The sequence below is a fragment of the Penaeus monodon genome, chromosome 7, assembly GCF_015228065.2.
Source record: "Penaeus monodon isolate SGIC_2016 chromosome 7, NSTDA_Pmon_1, whole genome shotgun sequence".
NCBI classification, from domain to species: Eukaryota; Metazoa; Arthropoda; class Malacostraca; order Decapoda; family Penaeidae; genus Penaeus; species Penaeus monodon.
The window spans coordinates 30,762,467-30,768,266 of NC_051392.1; the positions used below are offsets into that span (position 1 = coordinate 30,762,467).

The 5,800-nt window shown below is 35.8% G+C and overlaps 1 pseudogene; it reads left to right on the forward strand.

The window, feature by feature from the left end:
• Positions 1–3,668: 3,668 nt before the first annotated feature.
• LOC119575208 overlaps positions 3,669–5,800 on the forward strand; it is a 13,844-nt pseudogene continuing 11,712 nt past the window's right edge.

Here is a 5,800-nt window from a genome sequence, read left to right on the forward strand (position 1 = left end):
ATGATAATGATAATATTAATAATAGCAATATTGGTAATAAGCATCATCATAATAATAAGGGTAAGATAATGATAAAAGAAAAAGAAAAAAAAAATAAATAAATAAATATATATATATATATATATATATATTATATATATATATATATATATATATTATATATATAATATATATATATATATATATATATATAATATATATATATATATAACAATGAATGAATAGAAAAACACTCTTCCGTGTCAATGGAAGAAAAATCCACAATACAAAAACTAGATTTATTGAAAATGAGACTACTGTATTGTGGGTTTTTCTTCCAAATATAACAATAAAAAATAATGAAAATATGTAATGTATTGATGGTAACAATGACAGTAGTACTACTAAAAAGGATAATGATGACAGTGACGATTGTGGATGTATGTCTAATATATTATCTGAGGCAACGATTTTCCCTAAGAAAATTAACTCCGTAGCGGTAACTAAAAATTTACGTCAGCAGATGTTTGACAGGTAATAATAAAATAGTGATGCTGATCTCATACAGATGATAATGTCTGTGATAATAATAATGATGATGATAACAATAATGGTTATAACAATGATAATAACGATGATGCTATGCATATATTTATTAGTTTATTTTCAAAGCAACGATTTTCCGGAAGTAACTAGAAAATCGCCCTCGCAGATATCAGCACCCGAATCTGCTGCACGCTCCAAGAAAATACTGATTGCAAAAAAAAAAAAAAATGATATGGTCTCGCATGTTAAACTGGATGCATTTGATGACTCAAGCGTGAATAACTGAATACATTTTAGGCAGCGACCCCCGCGCCCCGACGAAACATTTGAATGGAACGAGCGCTTGGGAAAAAAAAACAACAAGTTAGGTTTTCGTTGTACATTTATTGTCGCTTCCTTAAGGCAGTATTGTCTACTAGCCGAAGTTCTTGGGTGATCAGAAATCCCAAGAGAAACGTTAAAGAGGTCCTTTGCTATAGATACCAACGCCAAACGTAAAACAAAATGCGTAAATAATTGGTAGGCAGCATCTTGTTGTTGCCTTCGAGGACAAGGCGCCAAACGGAGCCTCCGAATGCACTGCCTATTTTTTCTAGTAATTCAGAGGTAAGCAAGGGGAAATTCGTTGCGTTTTATTTGGGGAAAGTTGTTTTTAGTGTAAAAAAATATGTTGGCTAAAATTTAGAAAGAGGGGTTGGGGAGCCGGGGGAGTCGCATATGCATGTTTTAGAGGCGAAACGTTCCGAATATAACATTGAAAAAAGACATACCTTATTTTTTTAAACCCTAGGCAGGGGTCGTTGCTTATTTATCCCTAAAAAAAGCACCTGGTATGTTTTGTAAATTTTTCCCGTCATTTTTGTAACATTTTAGGGCCACAGAAACAAAAGGTTTGATCCACAAATCCAAAAAACCCCACGGTCCTGAGAGGGAAGGCCCCCAAAAAAGCCTTTATACACTCCTTTTCAGCTCATCGGGGGTTTTTCAGCAGTTTTCAAGCTGAAAACTAGGTTTTTTTTATACTTGTTAGTTCCGGGAAAATTTCCCCCTTGGTTTCTTATCCCAAACCCCTTTCCCCTTTGCCTCTGGCTGTGGGGGGGGAAAAAGGCGGTCAAATTTTTTTTCAAAGTCCCAAGGGAAGGCCCAAAAAATGTATGCAAAAGGGATGTAAATAAATCTAAGAAACTTTAAAAACTTTAAGTTCTTTTTTGTTCAAGTGAAAAGTAACCCAAAATTTTTAAAACCCAAGTGTCAGAGAGGGCCCCAAAAAAATTGAAAAATCTTGGTATGTTTGCCAGAAAAATTTGTGGGCCAAAATGGCAATTTTTTTACGGCGACACTCCCGTAGAGTCCCCCCCCCCCCCATTTGCAGAATTTTATTCACTTCCCAAAAAAAAATTTCTGACTTGGGGTTTTGCCCAAGGGTTGATGGGGCCTTTTGTAAAGCTGGGGGACCCTTACAGCAGAAAATGTTGGGCTTCGCCTCCGTATCACAGCAAAATGAAACCAAATGGGCTTTCTTGGGAAAACCAAGTGGACTTTCTGTTATCTTACTCCCTTTTTCTTTGCATGACTGTCATGTCAGGGTTTTTAGCAAAATATCGTCAAGCTTTTTCATGTCCCAAAAATATGGGGGGGGATTTGTTGGGGTTTGAGGGTTGGGGGCCAGGGTGATCCTTGATTCTCCCCTAAACCCTCCCGTGTATTTCTTTTGGGGAAAAAAAATATTTACAGAAATTCCACTATAAACCCAAAAGTTTTTATTTTTAATTTTTTATTTTTTTTTTATTATTGTTGTGTTTTTAATTATTTTTTTTTGGTTTTTATTTTATTTCATTATTTTTTATTTTTTATTTTATTATTTTATTTTAAATTTTGTTTGCTTCTGCCCCTCTTGACCCCTACTTTAACTAATTGATTTCTCTCACCATCACTTCTCAAATTTCAGGATTTTTGCCCTGGAGCCCACATTAAAAATTTTTAAGGGGACCCTGTATTGTGTGTAAAACTTTATATCATATTTTTCCCCCATAATTTCTATGGTAACCCCATCCCTCCCCCCCTATCCCCCCCTAAGTTTTTGTTTATATGAAGTAAAAAAAGTGGGGATAATCTAAACAGGACTAGTATTGTCAAGATTTTGGGGGCGCAAAAATATTTTTGAAAAAAATTTTTTATCGATTTGAAAAGATAAAGTTGCGCATTTTTTTGCAGTACACACTAAATTTGATAACCTGTGTGTTGTTTTTGTCCCCTGTTCGTTTTGTAATTTTGCATTCTAATTTTTACTTATTTTTTTTAAACATATTCCTATTAATGATCACAATTTAAAACCATTTTTCCCTTTTGGATTGCCATATATATTTTTTCATTTTTTAAGAAAATTTGTCTGTTTTCTTTATTAAGTTTTTATAAGTTTATTTTTGGGTTTAAAACATTAAACCCTAATTGACGGGTAGCATTTATATTTGGGCCCGGGGCCCCGCTCCCCGGGGCTTATATCGCGCCCGAGCATGGGGCGACCACTTTATTTCCAAATACCAACCCTCCCATGCCCTTTCTTCCCTAAAACTACGAAGATATGTTTTTATTTTCAATTTTTCATTATTTTTTTACAGTGGGCTACTTGCCAAAATTTCCCTTTTAAATCGAGACTGAAGGCATTTTTTTTTTATATCCCCCCCATAGTTGATCATTTTTCCTTTTATAGTCCGAATAAAATAAGCCGTGTGTTCCATGGATTGAAATTTTTCGTTTTTGCATTTTTTTTTGTTTGTTGCATGGTAAAAAGAGAAAATGTTTTGAACCGACTTTTAAACACAAATTTCACTGGCAAAAAAAAAATCTTTGCCGTGATTGTAACAAAAAAAAAACTCATGTCATGTCCATGCATACCCCTATGGCATGTGCGTACTTTCCCCCCGGCAGATGGTCCCGCCATGCCATGGCATGAAACGTACATGCCACCCGTCGGCAAGGGGTTAATCCCTGTTCAATTATTTCCACCATATTTAAATACCATCATAATAAACTTAAGTTTACAACAAATCAGTCCAGAAACTGTTTGTCTGAATTTACTTTCCTCTGATTTTTTACTTAGATTTTTAGCTAATATTAATTGTCTTAGTTTCCAGCACATAAACATGCCATCAGACAGGAAGGACAAGGATAAGAAGGAGAAAAAAGGGAAAATTCAGAGATAGAGAAAGATGTAGGGGGATTGCAATGGAGGATGAGGATGAGGATGATGAGAAGAGGAGGTGGGGTCCGGATAGGGGAAAATATATCTGCCTCCACCCCTCCACCAGCTTGCACCTTTGACAGTACAGGCCCTCGGGTTTTTTCATTACGCATATTGAAAATAACTTCTTTAAAAGTTATGCTGGAAGGCAGGTAAAACTACACACTTCTGATGCCACTTCTGTAAGGCATATAGATTCTTGTTCAGCAGAAGAATCTTAAACTTCACTCATTTTTGTGGGGAGAATTTAATGAAATAAGATGATAATGATTAATTAATCAATTCCCATAAATTTTAATTTTGTTATTAACTATTGTATTTTAGATTTCAAAATTGAACTCATTGGATTTTTTGAATTAATTATATGTGGTTTCAGTCTAAAAAGAAGGAAGGTAATCTCAATTTTTTTCTCTAATTTTGTCTCTCAGGTACTGGTCCATTTCACAAGAGCTTACATCAAATTTTTGGGCCAAATGGCAGTGGAAAAAAATATTTTTATTTATTCAATGCTCTTTGTGTTTGGTTACCGTGCTCAGAGATCCGTTCAAAAAAGATTTCTGTTTTTTATTCACAACTCTGAAGCTCATCCAAATGTACAGAGTTGTACGTTTGTGTGCACTTTCAGAAAATTATTGACAAAGAAGATGATTTTTGAGGTTATCCCAAACTCACAGTTTGTTGTTTCACGAACAGCATTTAAGGACAATTCCTCATTTTACCAGATAAATGGAAAGAGGTGTCAGTTTAAAGGGGTGGCAAAGGAACTCAGGGCACATGGCATTGATCTTGATCACAATCGTTTCCTGATTCTCCAAGGTGAAGTTGAACAGATTGCTATGATGAAACCCAAGGCACTTACTGAGCATGACACTGGAATGCTGGAGTTTTAGGGGATATAGTGGGTTCCTCAAGATTTAAGAACCTATGAATTATTGTCCAGAGAGTCGAAGAACTGAATGAAGCAAGGGGAGAAAAGCTGAATCGTGTGAAGATGGTGGAGAAAGAGAAGGATGAATTGGAAGGACCCAAAAAATTGCTGCAGTGAACACCTCAGGCTTGAAAATGACATAACTCCCCAAGAAGCACAACTTTAACCAAATTATTATCTTGACTGCTCTCGTACCAAAGAAAGGCAGAGGAGAAAAGAAGGAGTAGATGAAGGCATGAGTGATGTAAAGAAGAAACTAAAAGTTAAAAGAGAAGAAAGGAGAAAAAAGATGAGATTAAGAAGAGGGGAAGGTCTGGAAAACATAGCAAGGGCAAAGGAAGAGTGTTTAGGAGAAATTTAAAGGACTTGAGAGTGAGATGTCAAACTACAAAAAGACCTAAAACACAAGAACCAGAAAGGAAAAATTGATAAGTCAGCTCAACACTGAGAAAACCAAACTGGGAGGAACTTCTTCAGTGCCTGAAAAAGAATGAAAAGGATATACAGGAGTGTGAGGGTCTGCGTGATATTTTGGGAGGAGAAGAGAAAGAAGAGGAGGAAGCTTACCACAAGGAAATGAAAACTCTCAACTCAGAAACTCGGGCAGCTTCAGGATGAGAAAGCCAATATGAAACCAACTTATTGATCTGCGAAAGGAAGTAGACGAACCAAGAGTGTTGTTGATATTGCCCAAATCTGAGCGGGATATTTACCAGAGCACTGAGCGAAGTGAGAAGAAGAAACTTGAACAGATTGTAGCGGGACTTAAAAAAGCAAAAAAATACTGTTAGCAGTAGGGAAGAGAAGTGCAAAGATTAATGAACAAATTCCAAAGATGAACAAAAATTAAATGAAGATATGTTGCGACTACAACAACTTATTCCGAACAGCAACAGTTGAAGAAGAACTGAAAAATTTCCGATTGAAGCTTGAAGAAAAACGTAAGTGCTATGCATTTCTCACGTTCTCGTGGTAGGGTTATGGATGCTATTAGGGAAACCCAGAAAAGAAATGGAATATACCTGGAATTTTTGGTCGTTTAGGTGACCTTGGTGGAATAGATGAGAAATATGATGTAGCTATTAGCACTGCATGTGGACCTCTTG